Here is a 10686-nt window from a genome sequence, read left to right on the forward strand (position 1 = left end):
ATTCTGTGGCAGAGTTCTATAAAGAGACCATGTCCTCTTGTAGCTGATCTCAACCTCTCAACTTATGATCAGCAGCATCTACTTGGTGTTCAGAGGGGCCTTGAGTTGTTTGGGGATCTCCGGAGACAACAAGGGTTTCCAACATCTGGATGCGAGGCAGCCTCAGGTGGTGAAAAGAAGGTTTAAGAGACAGGGAGAACTAATTTCTAATTCCAGCTATGTCTTTCTGCCTGCCACTTTTCTATCTGAGCCTCAGCTTCATTGTTTGAAAAGTTGTGAGAATAAAAGCTTCCTTAGAGGGTTGCTGAGAGAACTAGAGCAGCTGGCACCCAATAGTTGCTCAATAAACCACCACTTTTTAGACTATGAGCTCCTAAATGATGGGGAGTTGACCAGATTCATTTCTGTGTTCTCAGAGTTCAACTGAGGTGCAGCCAAGGGGAGGCTGTCAGTATTGATTGAAGGAATAACGAATCATGGAGGGCACTGTTAAGGTCTGGATATGGTTTAACCATGTGCCCCCACAAGGGTTCATGTTCTTTGGGTTTGGTCCCCAGAGTAGTATTATTGGGAGGTAGTAGAACCGTTAAGAGGCCTACTGGGATATCCTTAGGTCACAAGAGAGATGAGGCTGTTCTTGTGCAATTTCTTGGTAATTCTTAGGAGAGTGTTGTTATAAAAGGAGAAAGTCAGGCCCCTCCCATCCTTTCTCTGCTCCTGGTTTGAGATGTAATCACTTGCTTGTTCCCTATCCCTGCCCCCACACACTCCTGCCATTGCTAACTGTGTCATAAGTCAATACTGCTAACTGATGACCCTCATCACAGAGAATGCTGTGTGCTGTTTACACTGAACCTCTAGAACTGTGACCTAAATAAACCTTTCTTCTTATAAAGTTAGCTGGCTCAGGTAGTTTGTTGCAGGAAGGCAAAGCTGACTAATAAAGATGTTGAATGGAAATGCCTTATCTGGCACCCATGTTTTATATTTTCCACATTCACTGCTCTCAAATCTTATATAGAATCATCCTGTCTGCATCAACCCTGAAAGTGAGCATCTACCTCAGCTTGCATATCCCTATGATGGGAAGTTCACCTCTTCCAAGGCTTCCCATTCTGCTAAGTAGAAACTTCTCTCTTCTACTCAGGCCTCTATGAACTGAGATCTGTCTTCTGATAGCTTCTGTCCACTGGGCCAAGTTCTGTTTTCTGGAGCTGTACAAAACAAGCCTGAGTCTTGTTCCACTTCCAGAGGACAGTTCTTGATTGATTTATTACCCAGTTAGAATGTTCCAGGCATAGCTAGACACCTCACTTACTTTATCTCACTTAATCCTTTATCTCTTACATTAGCCCTGAAAAGTATTAACCCTACTTTAAAGACAAAGAAGTTGAAGCTCAGAGAGGTAACATAACATACTTATATGTGGCCTAGAAATTATTTAAATCCAGATTCTTCTCCAAAATGCTACTATTTCAATGATCATTGGATCTACTGGAAGATAGGGTTTGTCCCCCAGTTTCCCTTCCTGTCCCTTTCCTTCAATAAAGATTTATTATATTTTCTTATCTACAATGGAAATAGAAATGAGTCAGGCATAATCTTATACTCTTGAGGCATTTACAGCATGACCCAATCATGTGAAAAGAACTGAGAAGCTGAGTGTTATGCACACACCTGTAATCCCAGCAGCTTGGGTGGCTGAGGCAGGAGGATTCCAAGTTCCAAGCCAGCCTCAGCAAAAGAAAGGCACTAAACAACTCAGTGAGACCTTGTCACTAAATACAATACAAAATAGGGCTGGGGATGTGGCTCAGTGGTCAGGTGGTCAAGTGCCCCTGAGTTCAATCCTCAGTACCAAAAAAAAAAAAAAAGCACTGAGAAACAATGAACTGTTAGCACTTCAGACCATGGAGTCTAGGAGGGTTTCTTAGAGGAAGTGACATTCTGGCTGGGTTTTGAAGGACTGTTAGGAGTTGGCCAGTCTTCTGCCAAAGGACGTAAGAAAGAGGATGTTTTAGAAGAACTGCTGTGTAAAAAGCTGAAGCTATGGAGCCCAGATGACAGAGAGGAGCAGGGGCATAATATGACTTGAATATATTGCCCTCCTTATTATGCATAAGAATCTCCAGGGGCTGGCTGATTTAAAATCCAGATTTTCAGTTAGTAGGTTTAGGTGGATCCAAGAATCTCTATTTTAAGCAGGTGTCAGGAAGATTGAGTAAGCAAGCTATCCACAGCCATAGGGGACAAGAAATCTTAGAATTTCAAAGAGGAAAGAATTCTTGGTCCCTGATATTGGAGCCTCAGACTAATCGGTGAGACAAACATAAAACTAGGAGTTATAATAAGTGAAGACTATTAATTGTTCTTAGTATCCCAAGAAATATTCTTAGTATTCCAAGAAACACGTGGCTTACTAGAACTTGCAATTCTTTAACCATAAGGATATTTAACATTGATTTCTTGGCGTTAAGTCATTGACCACATGATGACCTTAGGATGCCAGGGTGGCGGTGTTGCATCCTTTCCCTTCATTATTGCAAAACCTTCTTTGTTTAAATAACAGAACCTGGAGCTGGAGTTGTAGCTCAGTGGTGGAGACACTTGCCTAGCACATGCAAGGCCCTGGGTTCAATCCTCAGCACCACATAAAAATAAATAAATAATATAAAGATATTGTATCCACCTACAGCTAAAGAAAAAATTTTTAAATAAATTATAAATAAATAAATAAATAACAGAACCTAAGCAAAAATATACTGATCTGTCATGTGTCTAAGCCATGCCAGTTCTGCATAGACAGGAGATTTTCTTGTTAAGTTTAAAAGACAGTCCTGTGGACTGCACCAGGGGATGGAGCAGGGTGGGGATTGTCCTTAGATATGAAGAGGAGCCTGGGTCTGATTTGCCTTGGTATGGTGGGGTGGCTGCTAAGGTACTACTTTGTGTTGTTCATCAGCAAGCAGCCACTGATGACCTGCGATGTGCTCTGCCTCCCTCTGGACACTAAGGATGGAGGTAGAATCCCCTAAGTCCCTATATGCCAGGAACTCACAGTCTCAGGAGGAGCAAAGAACATAACTGCACAGAGGCTAACACAGGGTGATTAGCGCTGTGATGGATGGAAGCTCTAGGCAGAAGTGGAGAGAGAAATCCTCTGTTGCAGCCTACGGGATGCAGAGTTGTAAAAGATGAGGGTGAAGGGGAAAAGAACATTGGCCCAAGTGTGGCAGTAGAAACAGACTGTGTTTTTGGTGTTATTCTTCTTTTTAATATTTAATTGACAAATAGAAAATATATATATATATATATTTAGGCTACAGCTGTAACTCAGTGGCAGAGTGCTTGCCTAGCATGTGGGAGGCACTTGGGGTTTGACCTTTAGAACCAAATAAAAATAAATAAATAAAATAAAGGTATTGTGTCCATCTACAACTAAAATTTAAATTTTTTGTTAAAAAGGAAGTTTATATATTCAAAAACATAAAAAATGTATATATATTCAAGGTGCACAATGTGTTTTGATACATGCATATATTATGTATTGATTACCATAGTCAAATTAATACATCACCACAATTAAATCATCACCAGAATTAACATTGTGTGTGTGTGTTTTGAGGATCTTCTTCTTGTTGTTGGGCAGTGGTTCAGAGACTATAAGCAGTTCCCTGATGCAGAAGCCCAAGTTAGGAACACCATGGGGCTAAATAAGGAGGCAGGGATTAGATCATGGGGGTGGGGAGACTTATATGTTGGGCAAAGAATTTGGGCCTTCCCCTTTTAGACAGTGGGGAGGCCTGATTTATAAAATTGTAATACAATCACCATTCCCCAAGCCTGGGGAGGAGCACCAGCTGGGAATAGTTTCCACGCTGGGCCCCCAGCAGGTGCAAGTCTTCTCAGTGACTCTGCACTCAAGCAGCAGAAAAAGGAGAAGGTAGAAGCAGTCCCACCTCCCCTGCTGGAGGCCAGCCTTCTGCAGCTGTTTGTGCCATCAATATCCATAGAGAGTCACCCATTAGCTCCCCAGTTATTAAAAGAATGACTGCAAAGGCAGCCTGTTTTAACAGCTAGACTCCCTCACAAGCTAACAGTGTCACAAGAAGAAAAAACAATTATCTAACTGTAAAACCTGGTTCCATGAATATCTATCATTCTATGGTAAGAGCTACTACTTAATCCTAACGACCTTTTAGAAGACTTTGTTATCCCCATCTGAGAGCTGACAAAACCCAAACACCAAAGTTTTAGTAAGTAACCCAAGGCCACACTGCCAATAAAATGCAAAAAATGTTAGAATCCGGGGAAGAACTTTTATGAGACAATCAGGGACACCCATGGAAAACAGGAACCCTTAAGAGTGAGGTAGTAAAAAGTCTCTTAGGGGGAATAAAGCTATGTTCCCAAGCTAGCTGTCAGTGACATAGGGTTAACAGACACACCAGAAAATTAGGAAAGAAAAATAGTCACCAGTCTTCAAGGCTGTAGAATTAGGATAACACATCAGGAGACAGGAGTCTGGAAAGCCAGCTCAGCCTTCTGTGAGTTTGTGGTCAGCAGAAACTCTAAGAAAGCAGAGCTAGAAAGACAAGGTCACTAACATCAAACCCTAAGAGACAGGACAAGAGCCTGCTCTATTCTGAAAATGAGGTGAGGGACTCTTCCAGCTGAGGTACAAACACATGGGTAGAATAGTCAAAAAAGTAACCTGCAGTTACCTTTAGTTTATTAGCATAGTAGAAAGCACACCCTACCTTAAGGTAGAGACTTAAGGTAGTAATGAGGCATGTGTCACGTTAAGATGTATGACGAAGAGTAGCACTGGCCCAACTATAACACTACATGTGATGACATCAAGAGCCTGGGTCCCTGCCTGCCCCATAGACACTATAAAATCTGTGCACATTTTTCCTTTGAGTTGGCCTAGGATTTCTACCCTCACATGCTGTCTCCTTTGTGCTCAAGCATAAGAAATAGAGCCTTCTTGTTGTGCCTTTAACTGATTCTTCTGAAAGAGCACAAAAATTCACTAAGCTGGTAACATTTAGACCTAAGAACTGGGGAGTTTGGAAGCCCCAATCACCACTAACCCTAATGGAGAATTCAAAATAAAAGAGATTTAAACTGCAAAATGAATGCTAGGAAGCAAAACAAACAAACAAACAAAACCAGTTCAATTATCCCCCCGAAAGTGACTGCTTGATCTTTTTTTTTAATATAAAATAATTATTATTCGAGGCATGGTGGCATACACCCATACACCCCAGCAGCTCAGGAGGCTGAGGCAGGAGGATTGCAAGTTCAAAGCCAGTCTCAGCATTTTAGTGAGACCTAGTCTCAAAATAAAAAATTAAAAGGGCTGGGATGTAGCTAAATGGTTAAGCACCCTGGGTTTAATCCCTGTTACAAAAAAAAATATATATATATATATATATATATTAATTAATATGTTTCTCATTCTTTGTCAGGTGCCCTAAAGGCACATCTCAGTCTGCCTTTGACTAATTCAGAATTCCACACATTGGTAGGAGCCAAAGCCTAGGTATTTTCCCTTTGCTAAGCTGTTCTTCACAAAAATTACAAGCAATTTCATATAACAAATAAAAATGCAATTTATTTCTAAATTTTAAAAAAAATCACCAACCCTATATACCTGTATGATTGCATGAATGGTGTGACTGCATCGTACAGAGAAATGAGAAGTTGTGCTCCATATGTGTACAGTGAATTGAAATGCATTCTGCTGCCATATATAACTAATTAGAACAACAACAACAACAAAAACAAAATCACCAAATAGCCCAACAAGTTTCTTGTGTCCATCTCTCTTCCACAAGCTCCAGTCAATATGAATGGGTCCCACTATCTACCCAGTTGCCCAAGATAAAACATGGTTGTTGGCTTTTTTTTGGGGGGGGGTTAACCTTGTGCTTAATTCCATTCTTCCCCCACACTGACATGACTAAATTTTGCTTATTTATCTGCCTCCGACTCTCACCTCTTCCCCTCTCCTTGCCTGACTGACACTCCTTGGCTTGGGCTCAACATGTCTCACCTTGACCTTTTGTAGCAGCCTTCCTGCCTCTCTCTAGTTGTTCCCCTTTCAATCCATTTCGTGCACCGGGATGATTTTTCTGATTTCCATTCTGCTCAAAACTCTGAATCACCCACAAGATAAAGCCTAAACCTCTAGGGAACAAGAGTCCCTAGAGAGGAGGAGAGGGGCTCTTGTTTCCCTCTTTCATTGAGCACTGTACTATCAGATTTTAAGAACATAAATCACTAGTCAAATATGAATCTTGTTCCCCATTACACCATCAGGTCCTCTCTTCATTCCTGTATGCAGCCCAAGCCTGGCATGGAGAGAACATGTAGGAAATAGCCACTAATGATGATTCAAATGCCTGCTGGCCAGAAGGCACAGTAATGATACTGCTTGCTGTGACCAGAGTCTGAAACCCGTTTTTAAACCTTGTTTCAAAGGCTGCACAAAAGTAAGAAACTCATCCAACTGGCTCTTATCAACCTATTGCCTCCTACAGCAGACAAGTATGAAATGGCCCCTGGGTCCCTCGGATCAGTAAATAATTATTCTTTGCATTTGAGTAATTTTCATGAAACATAACATTTTGACGCCTAATGCTCACTCTACTGTTTTCAGCTCATCTCAGTATGTGACTCAGAAGCCAGGTACTAAATGTCCCAGGCAGGTACTAGCCCATTAAAAAAATGATTCAGCACATCTGCCACCCAACAATCATGTAAACTAATTCTTCAAAACCATAAACCCATAATTTAATTGAAAAGCTTTGAGTATTTTTAAAAAATTAACATTGTTTTGTCAAAGAATGCCTATAGGTGGGGAAATGAGGGATAATGGTTTCTTATGCCATATTCCAAATTGTGTTTCATGAGTGCACACTATTTTATTTATTTTTAAATTATTTTTAGTGCTGGGGATTGAACCCAGGGGCACTTAATCACTGAGTCAAATCGCCAACCCTTTTTATTTATTTATTTTTAATTTTGAGACAGGATCTTGCTTAAGTTGCTTAGGGTTGTGCTAAATTATTGAGGCTGGCTTTAAATTTGTGATCCTCCTGCCTCAGCCTCCAGAGTCACTGGGATTATAGGTGTGTGCCAACACGTGCTCAGCAAGATTATAATACTTTATAAGCAAAAACTGTAAACTTTGCATTTTTAAAGCTCATAGTTTTAATAATTATGATAAAGTACACATAAAATTTACTAATCTTAACCAATGTTAAATGTACAGCTCCGTAGTTTTAATTATATTCACATTGTTGCACAACCAATCTCCAGAACTTTTTCATCTTATGAATTTGAAACTCCACGCTCATTTAACGACTCTCTGTACCCACTTTCTCCCAGTCCATTCTACTGTGTGTTCACATGACACATACAAGTTTAGATACTTCATATGCAGCATTTGGATTTTTGTGGATGGGCTATTTCACTTAGCCTAATGTCCTCAAGGCTCATTCATGTTGAACTATGTCTCAGAATTTCCCTTCCTTTTATGGCTGTAGAATATTCCATCATATTCATTCATTAATCTATTGATGGACATTTGAGTTGCTTCCACCTTTTGGCTATTGTGTATAACGCTGCTAAAAACATGGGTGTAAAAATGCATTTTGAAGACTCAGCTTTCAATTCCTTTGGATGTGTACCCACAAATGGAATAACTGGATCATATAGCAATTCTAATATTTTTCAGAAGCACTCACTCCATTGCTTTTCACAACAGCTGCACTATTCTACATTCCCATCAACAGTGCATATCTTTGACAACTCTTATTTTAATGATAGCCATCCTAATGGTATGAAGCAATCTCATTTCTTAAAATATCTTTATTTTGTTTATTTATTTTTTTTAATCTGGTGCTGAGGATCGAACCCAGGTCTCAACCCCAGCCCCAGCAATCTCATTTTGAATAGATTTTTAACAGCAATTTTAGGTTCACAGCAAAATTGAGAAGGCAGTGATTGCCCACATATGGAAAATCTGCCTCTACAAATTAATAGCCTTCTCATAATCAATATCTCCCGCCAGAATGGAACATTTTTTTTAAGAGAGGAGAAGAGAGAGAGAGAGAGAGAGAGAGAGAGAGAGAGAGAGAGAGAGAGAGAGAGAGAGAATTTTTTTAATATTTATTTTTCAGTTCACAGTGGACACAACATCTTTGTATGTGGTGCTGAGGATCGAACCCTGGCCGCACGCATGCCAGGTGAACGAGCTACCACTTGAGCCACATCCCCAGCCCCAGAGAGAGAGAATTTTTAATATTTATTTTTTAGTTCTCAGCAGACACAACATCTTTGTTGGTATGTGGTGCTGAGGATCGAACCCGGGCCGCACGCATGCCAGGCGAGCGAGCTACCGCTTGAGCCACATCCCCAGCCCAAGAATGGAACATTTTTTAAAAATACTTTTTTAATTGTTGAAGGACCATTATTTTATTTATTTATATGTGGTGCTGAGACTCGAACCAGTACCTCACACATGCTAGGCAAGCGCTCTACCACTGAACCACAACACCAGCTCCCAGAATGGAACTGTTTTTTAAAAAATATTTTTTAGTTTTAGGTGGACACAATATCTTTATTTTACATTTGTGTGATTCTGAGGATCAAACCCGGTGCCTCATACATGCTCTACCACTGAGCCACCACCCCAGCCCCAGAATGGAACATTTTTTTTGTAATTGATGAGCCTATACCAACATATCACTGCCACACAAAGTCCTTAATTTCCATTAGGGTTTATTCATGGTGTTATACATTTTAGGAATTTGGACAAACATATTATGATGTATATCTACCGTTATAGTATCATATACAGTAGTTTCACTACTCTAAAAGTCTTGTGCTCCAATTATTCATCCCTTTCTCTCATCTAACCTCTGATCTCCCCACCCCTAGTGCTGGGGATTGAACTCAGGCACTCAGGCATGCTAGGCAAATGTCCTAACACTAAACCATATTCCCAGTCCCTGACCCCTGGATCTGTTTGCCTCTAGTTTTGCTTTTCGAGAATGGATAACCAGGGTCACACAGTAGAGAGCATATAGAAAGGAACTTTGGGGGGTTGTTCTTTCATTTAGTAATACATATATATATATATATATATATATATATATATATATAGTGGCTTGCTAACTCATTTTTTTTAATATTTATTTTTTAGAAATAGTTGGACATAATGCCTTTGTTTATTTATTTTTATGTGGTGCTGAGGATCTAGACGAGCAATCTACTGCTGAGCCACAATCCCAGCCCTAACTCATTTCTTTTTATCATTAAATACTATTCTATTGCATGGCTTATCCTTTCTTCCACTGAAGGACATTTTAGTTGCTTCCAAGTTTTGGCAATTATGTTAAGTTTTCCATCACTGCAGTAAAATACCTGAGGAAATTCAACTAAATGAAGGAAAGGTTTATTTTGGCTCATGGTTTCAGTTCATGGTCATCTGGTCTATCACCTGGGGTAAGGCAAGGCAGAACAACATCATGGTGGAAGGGCATGGTGAAGGAAAGCTGACCACCTCATGGCAGCCAGGAGCAGAGAGGAAAGGGCCAGGAGTAAGATACACCCTTTCAAAATATGACTGTCAGTGACTTCCTTCCTCCAATTAGATCCCCTTACAATTTCTACCACCTCCCAGTAGTCCATTCAATTATGAACTCACCAATGGATTAATCCATTAATGACAGCAGAACTCTCAGGATCCCCTCACTTCCCAAAGCCTTTCCTCTTAACATTGTTGCATTGTCGATCAAGCCTTCAACATATGAAACTTTGAGAGACATTTCATATCCAAACCATAATAGAATGCTAGACATTAACATACTGGCTTTTGTTTGAACAGGTTTTCAATTCCTTTAGGTAAATACTGAGTGACACTGCTAACACATTGTATGTTTGGTTTGATGAGAATCATACATAGTGGCTGTTATCATCTTGCATTCCTAATAGCAATGAATGAAAGTTCCTGTTGCTCCATTTCACAACCAGCATCTGGTGGTATCAGTGTTCTGGACTTTGGCCATCCAAATAATGGTACAACAATTTCATTTATTTTGGAGGTACTGGGAATTGAACCCAGGAGCACTTTTACCACTGAGCCACAGCTCTTTTTAATTTTTTGAGACAAGTTCTCATTAAATTGCTGAGGCTGGCAACTTAATCCTCCTACTTAGTCACTGGGATTACAGGTGTGTGCCACTCCACCTGGCTTCACTGTTTGTTTTGATTTGCATTTTCCTGATGACATGTTACATGGAACATCTTTCCATATGCCTATTTTCCATTTGCATATCTTCTTTGGTGAACTGTCTATTAAGGTCTTTGGCCCATTTTTTAATAAAATTTTTTAACAGATGAGTTTTAAGATTTCATTGTGGTTTTTACTTGCAGTTCCCACAATTAGTAATGTTGAGCATCTTTTCACATGCTTGTTGGCCTAGAGTTTAAGCATAGGAAAAGCTACTTAAAAAAAATGAACTTGATGCTTTTTAAAACTTGAGAAAGTCCCTCTCTTCTACCAGCTCGAGAAGTTTGGTGGTTATGCTTACAGCTGCAAAACTGAAAGCCAAAAACAGTAGGTGGTGACATATAATGATCCTAAAATCAGCAGGAAAATGACAAGCTCGC

This window comes from Ictidomys tridecemlineatus, chromosome 11, assembly GCF_052094955.1.
Source record: "Ictidomys tridecemlineatus isolate mIctTri1 chromosome 11, mIctTri1.hap1, whole genome shotgun sequence".
Lineage (NCBI taxonomy): Eukaryota > Metazoa > Chordata > Mammalia > Rodentia > Sciuridae > Ictidomys > Ictidomys tridecemlineatus.